At 58.8% G+C, this 17405-nt stretch overlaps 1 protein-coding gene across 14 annotated transcripts in view; it reads left to right on the plus strand.

Annotated features, from left to right (window-relative positions):
* LOC306662667 (uncharacterized protein) overlaps window positions 1–17405 on the plus strand; it is a 60379-nt gene that overhangs the window by 23683 nt on the left and 19291 nt on the right. The window contains exons 1-3 of one of the 14 annotated variants that reach the window (XR_013764178.1): window positions 3164–3297; window positions 3383–10839; window positions 12710–12785. The exons of 10 other annotated variants lie outside the window; for them this stretch is intronic. The gene's annotated coding sequence lies outside the window, so the exon portion shown is untranslated. Of the gene's footprint in view, window positions 1–3163; window positions 3298–3382; window positions 10840–12709; window positions 12786–17405 lie in introns of those variants that run through there. 3 more of the 14 variants (XR_013764179.1, XR_013764180.1, XR_013764181.1) reach the window with 3 other exon arrangements.

Below are 17405 nucleotides of genomic sequence, written 5' to 3' on the forward strand. Positions count from 1 at the left end.
GTGGAGACATCTTAAAGGACCGTGCTAGACAAGAGGGATCCTCCCTGTCCCGCTCAGGCTGTCTTCTGAGGAAGGTGCACAGGGCTCCCGGCCTGGGGTCCCACAGCTCTTGAAGCAGAGACCACACTGCACCTTCCTCGGGGAAGGACTGAAACCCACCCATTGTGAAATGGCCCCTGCTTGGGCCGAATCTGCACTGCTGCTGGCAGCGTGGAAAGTGAAAGTTGGTAGAAATTCCAGTGAAAACATGAGCTGGAAAATGTTTCAGCTCCGTTTTCTAAACCCAAGTTTTCTGATAGGGAAAAAGCAAGCGACCCCTAGGAAAAGAAGCTACAGTAAGATTCCACACCCCGGACTCCCAGGAAAACAATTTGGGACGATTTCTTAGCATATCCTGGATTTCCCCTTCTCTCACCCCAGACTCTGTGTCATGGGTGGTGGCAATGATGTGGGTGTGTAGTGTCCAGCACCTTCAAGGCCAAGGCCAGGGGTCCACAGAGCTTGGATGGCTCAGGCCCTGGCAGTGCTGTCTAGCCCAGCCTTAACCACAGTGGCCAGTTCCCCCCTCCTGGGCAGTCCAATCCAATGTGGAGTGGAGTTTCCTGGGAAGCTGGGCATGTGAGGAACTTTTGAATTTACCAATGGCATAAAAATATATATTTTTATGACAACGGGCAAGTTTCAATTGGTTGACAGAAATGGCGAGATGTGACGTCAAGGGACACTGGTTAGAATGCCAAGGCCAGAACGGGGGGGGGGGGGGGGGGGGGAGACAGGCACAGAGAGAGTGAGATGGGGCCGCGAGGCCATGTTTCTCTCAGGCCCTGGCCATCAATGGGCCATCGCTAGCGTTCAGGAAGAGCTGGGTCTGCGTGGCTCTGAGCCAGAGCATGCCCAGGAGAGGGAAGGGGTCTGAGTGTAGCAACCCTGTGTCGCGGGTGTCCCCCAGGGCCAGAGACCCAGGCCGGCTCCTCTGCGGTTTGGAAACAGCTTGGACACCCCTGCAAAGCTGGCGGGGAAAGACGCTGCAGGCTCCTTGACATTCTAACCAGTGTCCAGGCCATGGAGCCCAGCCATTCCCCTTCCCCTAAAGGAGCCCAGGAAAAGAACAGTGTGGCTTGGAGCCAGCAGTGTCACCGTCGGGCTGAGAGCAAAACTGCGGCCTTGAACTTCTCCCCGCAGCTTCTGCGCCCTGAGTCAGGGAGGCAGGAAGTTGTTTCCACAGGGAAGGAAGAGGGCGAGTTCCGAGCTGGGCAGCGGCTCCGGGCACTGTGCCCCCGCCCATTCCATGCTTCCCCAGGCACCGTGAGCGCCCCCAACTTTGCCAGGCACCTCGCGCACCCCTTTACATCTTGGGCATAGTGCGCTGTTCCCCCACTCCCGCTCGCCAGATCCCGCGCGCCGGATCGGTCCACCCAACCCCAAAGGGTACTGCGCTCCTTGCTCCGGGGGCCGGTGGAGTCCGAGAAGACGCTGCTGGGCGCCCGTGCGCGCGACCCGCCCTAGGGAAAGCCACTGCCACTGTCGGCCCCGAGTGCTGTCCTAGTGCCTGGTCTAGAGCTCCGCGGTGTACGGTGGCCCCACGGAAATAAGTCGGGAGACCCTCGCCACTGTCCGCAGCGCGCACAGGGCTGCGGTGAGGCCGCGACTGTCGGTCCGCGGAGGGTCCCCGAGCCAGGCTCGAGTGTGCGCGCGCGTCCCGCTGCCCGCAATCATGGCAGCCGGCGCTTTGGAGCGCAGCCGCCGAGCGCGCCTGGGCAGCCGCTTCGGTGCCAGGGCGGTGGGGGCGGGCCGGGCCGGGCCGGGAGCTTGCGCCTGCCTGCCCCACTCGGTCGCGCGGGCCCCAGGTCGCGAAGCGGAAGGCCAGCGGGTCCCCGCGGCGCGGTGCCCCTGCTCCGCGAGGGCGGGCGGGCGGGCGGGGCCGGGGGCGGGGGCGCGCAGCGCCCGGGGCGGCGTGCCCGCGGGGGCGCGCACGCGGGGCTGCGGGGCTAGGCGCGGGGCGGCGAATCCTCTGCTTTCGTCTCCCGCCCAGCCCCGAGCGCGCTGGTCCCGGGTAGGGGGGGAGCCCGGGAGGGGCGGCGCCCTGTCCTCACCCGCAGCGGGCACTGCGGGGGCCGCAGGCGCCTCGTCGGTATTCCGGACGCGTCCGCAGCCCTGACCTCCCCGTGGAGCAGGGGTGCCCTGGTGTGCGGGCACGGCCGCCACCCCCGGGCGATCTCCTCGGGCTGAGGTGCCCGCAGGCGCATGCTTCCTCCGTCCCCTCCTCCCCGGGTCCCCCGTACCCCCTCCCCCGCCCCGATCCGGCGGCGAAGGGGTGGGCAGGGAAACGCGCTCTCTGGGACAGGTGCCAACTCCGAGACAAAAGACATAAAATAGGCGGCAACGGGGGAAGCGCGGCCGGCGCGCTCGGGCGGGGACGGCGGCACCGCGGGGGCCACATCCTTGGTGCGGACCCGGGAAAGTTTGGGAAGTCGCCGCGGCCGCTTCGCAGCGGCGGGGGACGCACGGCCAGGGCCGCCCTCCGCGCCGCGCTCGCCCTCTCCGCGCCGCTGCTGAATAATTCATGGCGCGGCCGCCGGCCATTAGCATGCACCGGGCGCGCGGCGCGTCTGTGCCAAGCCGCCGCCGCATTCGGCGTCCGGGCAGCGCCAGACGAGCGGCCGCGCGGCGACCGGGCCCGCGCTGTCCCCGCGCCGGCCCCGCGGCGCCCATTGTGCCCGGGCGGGCAGCACGGGCTGGTCCTCCCCGAGTCCGCCGCGGCCCGCGCCTGCCCGACGGCCAGGCTCTGCGAGTCCGGGTCCGCTGCACCCGCCGGGCCGCCCCGGGATGCACGTGAACTTGGGGAAAGTCGCGGGGCGCGCGGGCCGGGCCCTCCGCGGCTGGGCGTGGGCGCACCCGGGCCGGCGCGCTTTCGTTTTCGTCTAGGACAAAGGTCCCCGGCGGCGGCGCCGGTCGCGGACGCGGTGACCCGGTCGTGCGGGCAACTCTTCGTGCTGCCGCTCGCTGAATACAGGGACGCCGGAGGGAAGGAGCGGCGCGGGGCCTGGCTGTGCGTTTGCCGCCGGGCTGTCCCACCCTCAGGAGTTGAGGGAATCGCACCGCTCTGTCGGAGCTTTCGGCGCGGGAACCAAGGCAAGCGTTGCGAACCCAGGACTCTCGGCCGGTGATCGAGGGCCTCTGCGGCCGTGGGCACGTTAGCACTGCGCTGGCTACGGCCAGGCGCGGTCATCCGGCAAGGGCAGGACTGTCGACCTGTGCGCCGCAGGCACGATCAGTTCACTGCGACTCCGGAGGATGGTAAGTGCATTTCTCACTTTCACTACTTAGTGAGTATTTAAATATTAATGAAGGGATTTCTCAGAGGGCTCCTTCTGCGGGGCAGGCCTCTTACAGTCCAGGGACTCCCGAAGGAGGTTGCTCCCCAGACTGAAACGAAGCCAGCTTGCAAGAACTCCGCCGTCGTCCTCAGCAAGGAACTTGGAATTCGTGAAGTACAGCTTCTCATCTCAGGTGTGCAGGTTACTAGGCAGAGAGAATACTAGTGAATACATAAAATAAGGCCCAACAGGCGACTTGAACAATAGAAAGAAAAAAACTTCTGTTTGGGGGATAGATGTGTCCGAAAGGTTGCTTGGAAGCCACAGCCCTGTCTTGCAAAATGAACTCTTTCCTTTACTTAACCCTCTGCTGCTGCTGCTGCTTTTTTCTGCTGCTTGAACATTTTGGGGAGCTTGGAGGGGGAACCCTCCAACTCTCATCCCAGTTGTTCACTCTGGAGCAAGAGGCCCCGTGTGCAGGCTGTCTTTTATGGTGGTGTGAAATAAAAAACAACTCAACTTTTTGTAATAAATGTCCATTTATAGGTGGGTCACACAGAGACTGGGCCGCTGGCCCTGGGGAGATGGTGGGGAGCAGGAGGGAGGCGAAGGAATGCTTGTTAGCTGTGATTATGGGGTTTAAAGGTAGCACTGAGATTATTTTTTTCAGAGTTGGGTTCCAGTAGTCGGGGCGATCACCACAGGCCAGCCGTAGCTTTGTTTGGTAACTCATCCGTTCCAGCTACTGGGTATTTGAAATGTGTGTCGGTACGTGCATGCTCGGCTCCCCGTTACAGGAAACCCATCGCTCAGGATTAAGCCTGCTTTCAACATGGTCGTGCCACAGGTGCAGCGTCCCCTCCCTTCCCACCTTGTGGATGTGGTTTGGATGGTGGGGCTGGCTGCCTTCACCACAAAGTCGCCCAGCGGGGGCCTGTTTCCACAACGCCCCAGAGTCCTGGGCTGGCACTCGAGGCCCTGTTTCCGGGAACGTGGACAAGGCCTGTGTAGTCCAGGCTTTATGCCTCGCTCCCTCTGGGCTTCCTGGTTATCCTCCATCTGGGGAAGGCCATGGAGAAGACCACTTCAGCAGGGTCTGGCAGCCGGACCGGAGTCTGAAAGTTTGCTCTGGTGCTCGAAGGGCTGGCGTCGGCCGTGGTCTCTGCTGGCCTGCTTTCCCTGCACCCCCTGCTCTGAATTTTATTTATGACTTTATCGGAGGCAGCTAGCAGACATGAACCCCAGGCTGGGACATTTGGGGTTGATCTCGGAAGCAGGCGGCACAGGGCTGAAGGCGTGCCACTCCAGCCAGGAGCTGCCGCTGGGCATGGCGCTGTCAGCAATGAGGTTAGTCACTGTAAGGAGCTCAGGTTCCATCGTGGCCTCGCCTGCAGAGTGCTGGAGATGTTTTCCTCGGTCCATGGAAGACGGCGACAGTGCTGGTTGGGCAGGAGTTATGTGGTATTCTGCGGAGACTGATGGGTGAATCCCGGATGAAAACAGACCCCAAACCAGGGGCACTGTCTCTCCTTCGCACTAGGCCAACAGGCCCGACTGACCGAAGGCAAGGAGGGAAGACCAGAGCCTCAGAAGAGCTGGGCCCAGGGCCTCGCAGTCTGTTGCTCTTTGTCAAAGCTTCAGGGTCCCCTCGGCTGCCACAGGGTGTACCATGGTCCACAGACAGTGGTCAGGTTGAGGTTCTTCAGTACATAGTTGGGCCAGCCAGGAATATCCCCTCTCAGCAAAATTGACTTTTGAGGACTCCACATGGGCACAGAAGAGGAGGCCTGAAAACGAAACCAGCTCCTGCTGGGTTTTCCCCCCGCAGGATGTAATCTAAGGAACCGGGGAGCAGGGCCCGAGGAGTGGACGCGGTGTGGGCTGGTGGGAAGGACGCATGTTCTGTTTTTGCATGAAACCAGGGTCCAGCTGAGAGGGCTGCTGGCCTGTTTTAGGGCCCTACCATACCATAGACCCTCCTGGGCAAGGGGTCTCCAGGGTCTTGGCAGAGGCTGGCCAGGCTTAGCACCTGGCATTGTGTGGCCATGAGACTCACTTGTCCCCTCCACCGGGCCTGGGGCAGGGGGGCTCTGCAGCAGTGTTGCTTTTCCTCTGTGTGGTTTACACCTGGCCGGACAGCCGCGTGGAAGATGTGTCTCTCTTGCTTCAGCCCCGGCAGGGCCCAGGGGGCAGTGCCAGCCCAGCGCAGATGAAGCCCTACTAGAAGGCAGGAGGGCAGGCAGGGAGGACTTTGCCTACCTGATGAGTGTCCTGTGGGGCAGGTCCATCCTGAGAAGTGCAGGGAAGCCTGGCTCGTACCCCCGTGGCAGTGTGGGGGAAGGGAGGGGTCTACCAGACCAGGCCAGGTGCATCTTGGGAACTTTGGTGCCTAGTTGTATGTTGTGGTGTCTGGTTTTGAGGTGTATTTCTTGTGTGGGGAGAGGGGGAAATACTCTGACAAAAGTCCCAGTCTGTCCAAGTGTCCAAGCTCATGGCAGGGGCAGGGTCCGAGCCCCTCGGGCTTCCATCTAGCCCTGCCCTGCTCACTGTGTGACCTGGGGCAAGTTACATCGCCTCCCTGAGCCTGTGCCCTGAGTGCTAAAGCAGGAACCATGACGATAATGACGACCTCGGAGGCTTCAGACGACATCGTTTCCATAAATACAGTTCATGGCACATCGTGTGGAGGAATTAAATGGCTTCTACTTTGGTCATTGTTGTAAATGACAGTCACCCTGATTGTTAATGTATTTTATTTATTATTATAATTTACTTTGTGTATTACATTATAATAATTATATTATGTTCTGAGTACAGAGTTCCCAGTTTTTGTTTCCCTGGGAAGGGCACCAACAAGTTCCCTGCCCTGCCTACGGGTGGTAGCCAACGTGGACCTGCATGGTATTTGCCAGGTAGACTTGCAGGACCTTGTAAAGCCATCTCTTCCCTTGTCCCAGGGACTTGGGGTGGACATGATGGTCTGAATGCATCCTGTACCTCACGTTAGGTGCAGGAGATGAGTCCAGGGTCCCCTTGGGGACCAAGGATGCGCTGAGGGAGGAGGCACCCCTTCCCAGAACAGGATGGGAACCTCACCCAGAATAGCACTTCAGGGACTGGCCCTGTGTCTGACCTTTGTTCCCCACATAGGTCCAGAGTGGCCAGACCAGCAGTCAGCAGCATTGCTGGAAATGCAGGTGGCGATTTGGTGGGAGTTTCATCGTCCTGAAGAGCTAATTGCTCCTTGGCCAGGTATAGGAGGAAGCCTGCCAAATGGCTCATGGAGACCCAGAAAGATTGTCCTTTCTCAAAATATTTTGTTGGAGCAAGAAGGAGCCCTAAACAGTACTGGCAATACTTTCCGATGTTACCGAGCCGAGGACGGAGAAAAGCAATAATTGTTACCCAGCAGAGACAATGGCTCTTTTATATGGAATCTTTATTTTGGGGCTGACCAGTATTCTGTCGGCTGGGACAGCTGTTGGAGCTGCAGTGTCTGGGTATCGCAGGCCTGGCCGGGTCATCAGGGGCAGAGATTTATAGAAGAAAAAAGAAAGTCTCCTGACCTGTGGCTCTTGGGCAGTTTCAGTAGGCACATCCGGCTGGCTTTCTTTGTTGAGTGGAGTTTAAACTTTCACAAGTTTATTTTTTCTCTTCTGTGATTTCTTCTTAAAGGCAGCGGGGGTGGTTGGCCAGCTCTAGAAAGGTGGCCAGGTTTCAGGCTGTGGGCTGGATGCAACCTCCCTCCGGTCAGGCCTGGGTCGTCGGCCTTTGTCTGCTGGCTGGGTTGCAGCCTGGAAGTGGGCAAATGGGGACAGGAGGCAGAAGGGTAGGTCTCCAGAGGGGGCGGAGGGCCGTCCAGAGAGGAGTAGGGACACAGCTCTGGGTTCCAGCCTCACCTACCTCTCCCGAACCCTGCTCTCAGATGAACCTGGGAGTGACCTGCAGGCGGTGGGGTGTCTGAATGGGATGGAGAAGCCTCACACAGGCCCTCCAGCACCATCCCTGGCTGCAGAGGATGTTTTCGTGACTCGCGACACACCTGGCCCGGAGTGAGCACCTGATGAGTATTTTCTGATTTCATAGAAATCAGAGGCCTGTGCTAACCATGCTGCGGGCACAGAGCTGGAGTGCCTGGCTGCTGGGTCTCAGGGAAGCAGGTCAGGAGCCCAGGCTCACCTGGGGACCTAGGGAGGAGCTGAGCCTGGGACAGGACCCCGGAAGCACCGGGGCCACAGCCCTCGGGTCTGCCCCATTGCTAGGGCCCTCTACCTCTGGGGACCATCGACCCTGCCGACTGGTGATGCCTGCCGCTGTAGGTGGTCCTCACAATGGATGCCCCCACGTGGCCAGAGCCGGAGGACAGACTGGGGAGCGGTCCCATCTCTGCCACTCCTCCTCCTCGCCCACGGCTTTGTTGGTATATGACGACATTTGTCTTCGAAATGAGGTCTTAGTTTTTAAAACTGCTGTCATATCTTTTGTTATTTTTAACGTTGGACCCTCTTAGCCGAGCCCCCTGCGCTCTCTGCATTAAGCTGTTCAGAAGAACGCCGCCATGGAGCCCTCTCTGTCGTGGGGCTGTCCAGTCAGGCTTTGAGGCCACAGGAGAAGTGGTGAAATCAAAAGCATGGAAAAAAATGAAAGCCCCTGTCACACAGGTCTCTGTTCACTTGGTGAGGTGCTTCAGCATAGAACCCAGCACTATCTTACTGTCCAATTTTGGGGTGGCAGACTTCTGGTGGAGTCCGGTTCCAGAGTCTCAGCTGCCCCTGAGGCTCAGATACTCGCGTGCACCAGTGTCTGGGACTTACTGTCCAGTGGCTGGGAGGGTTTCTGAGTAGAGATGTGACCTGCAGAGGCCACAGTTAGTAGTTGTGGTTGTAAAACGTGTGCCCAAGTGTGTTCAAAGTAAAAATGCAAACTTTATGTGTGTGCGTGCGTGTGTATACACACATGTATTTTGTTTTTGTTTTTAATTTGGATAGAATTTTCGCTCAAGGTCAGAGAGGAACTTTGACCCCTGTCTTGCTGGCTGAAGTCAGGCTGGGTTTTCCTGTGAGCCTTCCTCTGTGATGCTGGGGTTCAGATGGCAGGAAGAGCTTTGAGCTGAAATATTTACCTGCTGATTTGGGGGCTCTTCAACTTAGAATTGCCTTTCACGTGTTTTAAGAGAGATGTTTAAATTCAAATCAGGCTTTTATAATTACATTTTAAATTATAATAAAACGAGGGTGCGTGGCTGCGGTTCCCGCACATTTCAACCATCAGGGAAGCTGGGTGAGCCCCTACCTTGCTCCCATACCTGCCTGTCAGGGGCCATGGATGTCACCTGTGTGTCCTCCCCACCCACCCCAGAGGGCTTGCTGACAGGATTCTGGCCCAGCACCTTGCTGAGGGCTGCCAGACCCCAAGGTACACACACAGTCCCCTCCGAGCAGGGCCACTGCCCTCCTCCGTGCCTGTGTCCTGCACCCGCGATGGCCTGCAGGCCTGCTTGGTCTGCAGTGGGCTGGAGGCCATCATCTCTGGGGCACAGCTGTGGCTCCTCTGGTCATGGTGACACTCGGGGTACACTCCTCCTGTGGCTGGGACCCAGCTCCACCTGCTCTCCTTCTAAATGGCCACCAGGCCTTTGGTGGCCTCCCTGTGGTACAGACCGGCAGGGCAGGCCCCATTCAACAGAGCAGGGGGCACCCTTCTCCTGGGGCCGGGCTCCTGGCAGCCGTACCAAGCTGTTGTTGGCATGGATTCCCGGCCTTCCTGGTTGAGTGCATGGCATCCGAGTCCTACCTGCTTTGTCTCTGGCGTCAGCTGGCGGGCAGTCACGTGGCTGTGTGCGTGAGACCAGGGCTGAGGACCCCAGGGCTTCTTTGGGCTGCTTCCTTCTCTCTCCCTGCTCCACCCCACCGCCTTGGCTTTGGGTGACATTAGACGCAGTCAGGCATCTGGGCAGCTCCTGTCCCACGAGGCTGGTGGGGGTTTACCCTGTGTCCTGCTGCTCTTTACCTGCAGCCATTGTGTACAGAAAGTTCTTCACCGTGTCCAGGAGTAAGGCTCAGAACCTGGGTGTGGGCCTCTGCTGGCAGCAGCCCAGGTGATGGTCACTCCATGGTATAGAACTGGCCTTGCTCACCCCAGACCCCTGAGGACCTCTCCCCAGGCTCTCCCAGGTGGGCAGAGCTGGTGTGGCATAAAGGGCCAAAGGGGAGACTGGGCCGATGGGACAGCCAGGTGGACTGTGCCTGGTGGAAAGCGTGGCAGGGCCCCATAGACTTGAGTAAAATGCCCACATTCACACCCTGTGATTGGTTCGCAGGGCAGGGGCACAGAAGCCTGTTCCCCTGGTGGTGGCGAGCATCAATTCTGGTGGCACCGAAGAATTGTTGAAGGTCCAAGAGGGCAGGGACGTGGCGGGCTACAGCCTGACATGCTCTTTCCCTGTATACTTGCTTGGATGCCTCGCGCGTTGCGGGAGTGTCAGTGGTGTGCCAGGCATGGGGCTCAGCACTGGGCTTCATACTCCGTCCTCACAGCCCAGACCGGTGGGAGCAGTTGTCCCCATCTGTGCGAGGAGGGTGGGGGAGTCTGCGGAAAGATTTGCCCGTGGTCAGTTGGCCAAGTGGACAACACGCTGGATTCAAGCCCCTGGTTTGGACTCCTGGCCTGGATGGTGCCCACAGCCCCAGGTCTTAGATGGTCCACTACACAGCCTGGGCGGGAGCTCCTGGGATGGTGGCCCCTGGCCTCCCTTCGAGGGAAGCACAGGGTGCTGGCCACCGCCTGCTCCTCCACAGAGCCGGTCGTGGGAACAATGTGGCCTCTATCCCTAGCAAGCCAGGCCGCCTGGACTCAGGGCCTTTGGCGCGGCGCGGCCCTGCCAGGCAGGCGCTCAACATGGCGTCCAGGCCATGCTGCCTGTCCATGGGCAGGCGGGTGCCGGGGCTGGGCCTGAGCTGGGCTGCTCCCGGCGTGCTCCTCGGGCCGGCTGCTGAGTGGCCAGACGCTGTGGCATCCTCCTCCCGCCCCCGCTCGGCTAGCCCCCTCCTTTTTTGGTGGTGGGTTTGGGGGCCCGGCCCACCCGCCTCTGCCACGTCTGCCACCCTCCCGCACCCACGAGCATCTTTCGAAAATTCCCGGTGGGCGGGGCCGAGCCGCAGCGGCCGCCTCTGGCCCCCCCCTCCCGGGCAGCCAGTGCCAGATGAGAGCAGGAGACAAAAGTAGCATTTTCTTCGTCCTCCTGGGCTGGCAGCAGGGCCTCCCCCAGCGCCTCTTGCTCCTGGCAGTCCTGCCCCTGGGTGCCGGAGTGGCCGAGGCCCAGGCCAGGACCGAGGGACCGACGGATGGTGGGCGGCCAGAGCCCAGCAGGCCCGAGGGCCTGTCGGACAGGGCTGGCACCTGGGGACAGCCTGCTGGCTGGCAGGACCCACCTTCCTCCCCTGCCCAGGTGACTGGCTGGGGCAGGGGACATCCTACTTGTTTCCTGGCTTCTGGGAAAGCACCTCCATCCTCCTGCACCTCGGTAAGTCACCTTCTCCCTTCTGCTGCTGGAGACAAGCCGAGGGCCTGCCATCTTGTGTTCCCATGCCCGTTCTGTCTCCTCCCCTCTAATTGGCTCATCCCAAACCCCAAATTCTATTCCACCCCCCATCTTGAGTGAAGCAGGCCCTGCCAAAAGCTGCGGGGAAGAGGCAGAAGCCAAGCCCATTTATTTTTAAGATCCAAAGCTACAGGCTTCAGAATTCATAATAAAAACGAATGTTTGTTATTTCACAGTGGCCGCTGTTCGGTCAGAACGTGAACGAATGCTGCAGGAGGCACGGGTGGGCTGCCGACCCTTTCTTGCCTGGTTGTGTCGCTTTGTTGTGGGGGTCTCATCATTATTGTTATTTTTACGTTTGGCAGTGCCAGGAGTAGTAAAAGGAAAAACACCAGACCCGTCCCCAGACTCCTCCCAGCAACCTCCGCGCGGGCAGGGCCAGGCTGGCACCCGGGAGGGGGGACTCTGCATCGAGAAACAGAGCCCCTTTCATTTTGTCCCGCATCTCTCATGCTACCATTTCCACAGTTTAGGGATCTAGTTCTTTCTGCCTTCCGTTTTATTTTATTTTTTTGAAGAAAGAAAGAAGAGAGAGCTTTTTTTGGCTGTCAGCTCAGTGTGGGGAAAAATCTTTGAGGTTGTTTTGAGCTTTGCTTTTTAAGTACTTATTTAAGTTTGGGGTTTGCACCTCACAGTGCTGTGCCTGGCTCGTGACTGCCCTGCCTGGCTAGCTTGGCGAGGGTGCACTTGGGCACCATCCACTAGACAGACCTTCAGAGAGCCCCCCGGAGGTCCCGAGGCCTGCCCGGCCTGTCCTGGTGTCCCACCTGCAGAGCTGTGCCAGGCCATCCAGAGCCAGAAATGTTGCCTGCGGGGTCAGGAGTCCCTCCGAGACCTTTGTGCGTCCTCCGCTGTCCGTGGGCTGTGTAGGTGGCTGCTTGAGCTTGGTCCCTAGCCCTTCAGGATTGCTGAGCCTCTGCTTGGAGAGGTGGGCTCCTCAGGGCCACTCTGTGCCCACCTCCAAGCCTCTGGCAGACTGACCAAAGCATCCTTGACCCGGCCTGGTTTCCCACATTTGAGGGTAGCGGGGGTCTTGATTTATGAGAAATGGAAAATCAGACCCAGAAAGTTCTAAATTGCACAAAGAGGAAAATTCCCATGTAAATACGTCTTTGTTTTCCTAGTCTGGAGGCAAGTGAACCCCGCGTGTCCTAGCCTGGGTCTGAGCAGCCGGCCAGAGCACACACCACCAAACAGGAGAGCGGACTCCGCTCACACGAGGGGCATCTGCAGCTGCTTTTGTTCTTAGATTAGACAGCAGTGGATACTGGAGGGTTTGGGGCTGCAGAGACAGGCATATACAGCAGAGATGATTAAAACATTTTCATGATTGTGACAGCCACATTCTGCTGCGGCAAGCTGGAGGAGCCATTCCACCCAAATATTTAGCAAGCATCGAATAAAACACTGGTGGCAAAATAGAAGTCACAGGAAGAAAACAGTGTGATGTACTTTAAAGGCAAAGGCACTGAGAAGATAGAGAGGCCGTGGGGCTGGGGTCGGCGCTGTTCAGCGACGGACACTTTTTACTGGCCGCCCACTCATCTTTCTTTTGTTTTTTAGTTTTCATGGTTTTTTTTTTTTTTTTTTTCTTCTTTTTTTGGTGCAATTAATGTCGATACAAAGACCTTTAATCCTAAACTCTGGAATGATAGGTGGTAAAATGAACTGAGCTTTAATTTACCTTTTTAGATAAGGTAGAGGCAAGCAGCAAAAAAAAAAAATTAATTAACTTGCGTAAATGAGCATTTTCATTCTAAATCAGCATTTTCCACTGATCGTTTTCATCTAGTGCTTTTCACGTGTGTGGATCACAGGTTCCTGGTGCCCCTTCGCCCTCTGAGGTGGACATATGTGAACAGCTGTCAGTAAGTGTCTCTCTTGGGTAGCACCCGACACTCCCCCAAGTCACCTACATACCGTGGATACTGTTTAAAAAAAAAAAAATTGGACAGAATCTCAGCACTCTGCACAGCACCCTCTGCTCCTCAGCGGGTTTTTTTTTTTTTTTTTTTTTTTATGAAAGTACCACGCAAAGCACTTTTCCCTTCGTTGCTTCTATATAAATTCCACTATAGACTGAAATTATACATTCTCGCAGCACAGATGGGCTGGTCTGTCATTACGACTGCCTGGTACTTGTTGGAACACACAGCATATTTCAATTGTGGAGTCGACAATTTCGAAGAACTGAGGTCAAAATAAACAAGTTGCATTTGTGTGCAGAAACAGATACTCGGTGAGCTCACCCCTTGGAAACCTCAGCAGAGCATCGCCATCCCCTTCATTCGTTACATCATAATTTAATTTTTGATCTTTGTCTTTTAAGGCTCCAAATGCCCTATGTCAGGGGACCTTAGATGTTTTCATTAGTTACCAATTTTTTTGCTGCATGTTTTGCTGCATGAACCGTGTAGCACGCTCAACTTAGACTTTTGGGGTGTGGGACCTTTGCTTGTAATGGCTTAATCTGTAGGAAAGAGGTGCAGGTGCCGGCTGTTCTGCATTGACTTACGTGTGATAATTTTGAGCCTTTATGAAAAATCTGATGATAAATATTTTGGATGGCCTAAAGGTACATTTAAATCCAAACTTTAAAACAAATTCAGCAGGTAGGCTACATAGAGGAGCTGTAAACTTAAAAAAAAAATTATCTCACCAAGATAACAAGGTGCAGAATTTATGGGTCTGTATCAACACACTCGAGGGCCGAGCAGTTTTATAGCCACAATAATTTGCGAATGATGATAACTGTTTATTCTGTGAAATGTGCACGTCATGATGTCATCAGTTCAGGCTTCGTTGTTTTCCCTTTCCCGCATGTAAAACATCTGCCTGCCATTTCCAGTTCCCGCGTGGAGAACGTGTTGGTCTTGCGTTGGTGGCGGGCCCGGGAGGTGCCTGTTGGAGCTCCAGCCTGTGTCCGCGGGGTCGCGGAAGCACCTTGTGTGTTTCCCTTAAGGACTGGACCCGCTGGTGTACCCGCTGGTGGACCTGCTGGTGGACCCGCTGGTGGGCCTGCTGGAGAGTGGCAGCAGTGAAAAGCCGGAGAGTTTACCGAGCCACCGGGGAGCCATTTCCCAGCAGCTCCAGGGTCTGGCTCGGAACCACTTGGCCTCCTGTTGTCCCTCAGCCTGTGGACTGCCACTGGGAATTCGAAGAGTATGGGTGGGGTGCTCGGAAAGATGAGGTGCTGTCCCAGCACCAGAGCGGGCATGCTGGTGGTGGTGGTAACAGGGTGGACGTGAGTCTTCGGCCCTTGAGCCGTCTTTGCTTCCTGGCAAGTCATTTCACCTCTCTGTGCCTTGGTTTGCTTGTCTGTGAAATGGGGACAGTAAGTGTCGATTTACCGAGCGCCCAGAAAACCTGTTCGCAGAGGGCATCTGTAGTGCCCTTCGTCCTCGCTGTGTTCTGCACCCCAGGACGTGCCTGACCAGGGCATCCCCTCTCCCTCCCACCTGCGGAGGTGGCGACCCTCAGGCTCTGTGGTTTCCAAGGGCGGCCAGCTGACAGGCTGGGGTTCGAGCCCCCCTGTGTCTTTCTCGAGGCCCTGGCGCGCTCCGCCGTGGCATTTGCTGATGCTGGTTGCCACATGGGCTCAGGGAGTGTGGATATGCCGGGGCCTTTGCTGGGGTGTGTGCACAGATGCTTGTGCAGGTAAGGGGCACACATGTACAGGTGTCCCCCACTCCCCTATGGGCCGACACCCAGGCCCACCCATATGCCACTGGCCGGTGGGCAGGTGTCTTTGTCCTATCCCAGGAGGTGGCAGGGCTGTGTCTCTGGGGGACTGGACAGGTCGTTTCCCCATCCCAGAGCCGGCCCCGGGCAGTGGGTGGGTGGCATCCAGGTGCAGTGCTGCTCAGAGGCGCTGCAGTCAGGAAGGCCCTGGCCGGGCCTGCTGCTGCCCGCTGTGGCCTGTCCTGCGCAGCCATTTGCAGGCTGCGGGTGGGCGTGGGCCTTGGGCAGAGGAGAGGAAATGGCGGCGGTGTCGAGCTGGACTCCTCCTCCTCCCTCCCCCCTCTCAGTGGCCGCAGGGCCACGTGTGCCACGTGTGGACACACGTGCCCCTTCGTGCTGGGCCATGGCTGCTGCAGTGGTGTCCACCCACCCTCCAGCAAGCAGCCTTGAGACCGTCATGGGTCTCAGTTCTCCGTCCCCGGAAATGGGGTCACAGCATGGGCCTTGATGCCTGGGAGGCCCAGGTTGGTTCCTTTCACCTCCAGTGGCTGTGTCGGGAGAGCCAGGGGCCTGGGCTCCCCAGGGGCTCCTTCCCGGCCCAGCCTCAGTTTCTCCGTCTGGGAAGGGAGGGGCTGTGTCCTACTCACGGGTGTCTGGTGGGATTCTGCTCAAAGGCGCCCGGGTGGAGGGGTGTGGTTGCAGAGGACCCTGGGTGAGGGTCGCTGGCCCTGGGGCGCGTGACTCTCTGGGCTTTGAGTTTGAGGTACGTGGGACGTGGGGTGCAGGCTGGGCCTGCCACTGCAGACCCCCAGAAGGGATCTGGTGGTGGCAGGGGTGCCAGGGAGGCAGCCAGTGTGCGCGGGAACCTCTGGCCCAGTTTCCTGGGCGCTCAGCCCTGCCTCCAGATTCCTGGGGTGGGTGTGCCCTCGCTTCCGGCCCAGACGTGGGTGGAGGGATCCTGGGATCCGCATTTCCACCCTGTAGGACGCCTGGGTCCGCTGTTGCTTTCAACTTCTTGGGACGTGAGTCCCATCTGGGTCTGGTGTTTGAGGCCTGGAGGAGCTGCCCACCCCACCCACCTGACTCGGGTGCGTGTGACCTGCAGTGGATGCCCTGCGGAACCTTCCACACCCACGTGCGAGGCCTCTGGTGTGGAGATGGTGTGGATGCACAAAGGGCAGATCACGCCACGCCAGCACCTTGGAGACTCTGGAGCCAAGGGTTGGACCACCAGGGTCGCAGGCCTCTGCACCTGGGGATATTCTGCCCCAAGTGTACTGCCCACTGTGTGCCAGCCTGCAGGCGGACACTCCTGGGGCCAAGCTGACCACTGCAGCCTCAGGCAGGCAGCATGGTGGGAATGGCCACCACGTCAGCATCCAGCAGCCAGGGAGCTGGCGAGACCCTCTGGGCAGGCCCAGCTGGAGGCATGGGGCAGCAGAGAGCCCCTCGCCTGGCCCGGCAGAGAGAGCTGGGTCCACACTTGGCTTTCCCGAGGGGTTACCAGTGCTTGCTGGGTGTCGCAAGCAGGGCTCAGCTCCATGGGGCCTGAGAGGTGCCTTGCATCCATTTTTTAAAAGCACTCGTTTTACAGTTGAGTCTGCCCACTTCTGAGCCATCTCCACATCCTCAGAGTCCGCGTGTGCCCGTGGTGTGCTCCGCTAGAGCACAGAATGAAAGTTCCAGTGTAGCGGGGCTGGGCGCTCCATTCTCTGTGTGAGAACATGAGGCCCAGAGAGGCTGGGGAATTTCTCCAGTGGCACAGCAGGCGGGTGACAGAGGGCACCCTAATGAGATCTGCCTGTGGCTGTGCTGGGCAGCCGTGGCAAGAGCCCTGCCTCTTGTCTCTCGGATGCTGACCTTGGCCAGTTCTCGCCAGATGCCCAGCAGCAGGGGGCCCTTTCCTTTGACCTAGGGTTTTTCTTCTCCAGAGAACAGAAGTCCTGGGGACCCTGTGTCACACTCTCTGGGTGCTGGGGACCCCTCCTTGGCTGGGCTGCCACTCCCTGGGCCTCTGGAGCTTGCTGGCCTGGGCGGCAACACTCAGGACACCCTGCTGCTGGCCTGGGCACTCTGGGCCTTCACAGCCTGAGGTGTTGGTGGGCTGTGGTCAGTGCAGGTGGCACAGGTGATGTGTGGGTTGCCATGACTCTCAGTGTTCCTGTGGCCCTGAGGTGGGAACTGTGTGTGATTCTGTGCCTAAGTGCCATGTGTGACGCCAGGCAGGCTCATGTGACAACAGGGCGAACAGGGCAGGGGCAAGGGACCCTTCCACAAGACCCCACCCTACCCATTGCATGGCCCAGGCCCAGCACACCTGTCCCCAAGTCTGAGGCTTCCCTTGTGTGCCCAGCGCTGGGCTTGCTCCCATCTCCAGGGCACTGACTCCCAGGTTGCCACCTGCGGCACACCAGGCCCAAGCGTGGTGGCAGGAGGGAGCTGGGCGGTGCCCTGAGGGACTGATGGAGAGACCACGTGGCGGGGGCTCTTGGCGGGGGGCAGGGGACCTGAGGCCCGATGCTGCACTGTGCACGCACACGGCACCCCGATGGCTCCCAGGCACGGGGGCCACCCTGAGAGGTGGGTGCCGTGTCGTCAGCAAACACGAGCACCTTCAGGAGGACGGGGCTGAGGCTGCGGAGACGCCGGGATGGGCCAGGTCAGCCAAGCGAGGCTCCAGACCTGGACCACCTGAGGACTCCGGGAGGCCTCTTGGAGGGGGTGGACTCAGCCCTGGGATCTTTCCCAAAGCTGACCGCCAGGGCTGTGGCTGCAGGGCCCCGAGTCCAACCCTCAGGCCTGCCACG

The sequence above is a fragment of the Sciurus vulgaris genome (assembly GCF_902686455.1).
Source record: "Sciurus vulgaris genome assembly, chromosome: 5".
Classification (NCBI taxonomy): domain Eukaryota; kingdom Metazoa; phylum Chordata; class Mammalia; order Rodentia; family Sciuridae; genus Sciurus; species Sciurus vulgaris.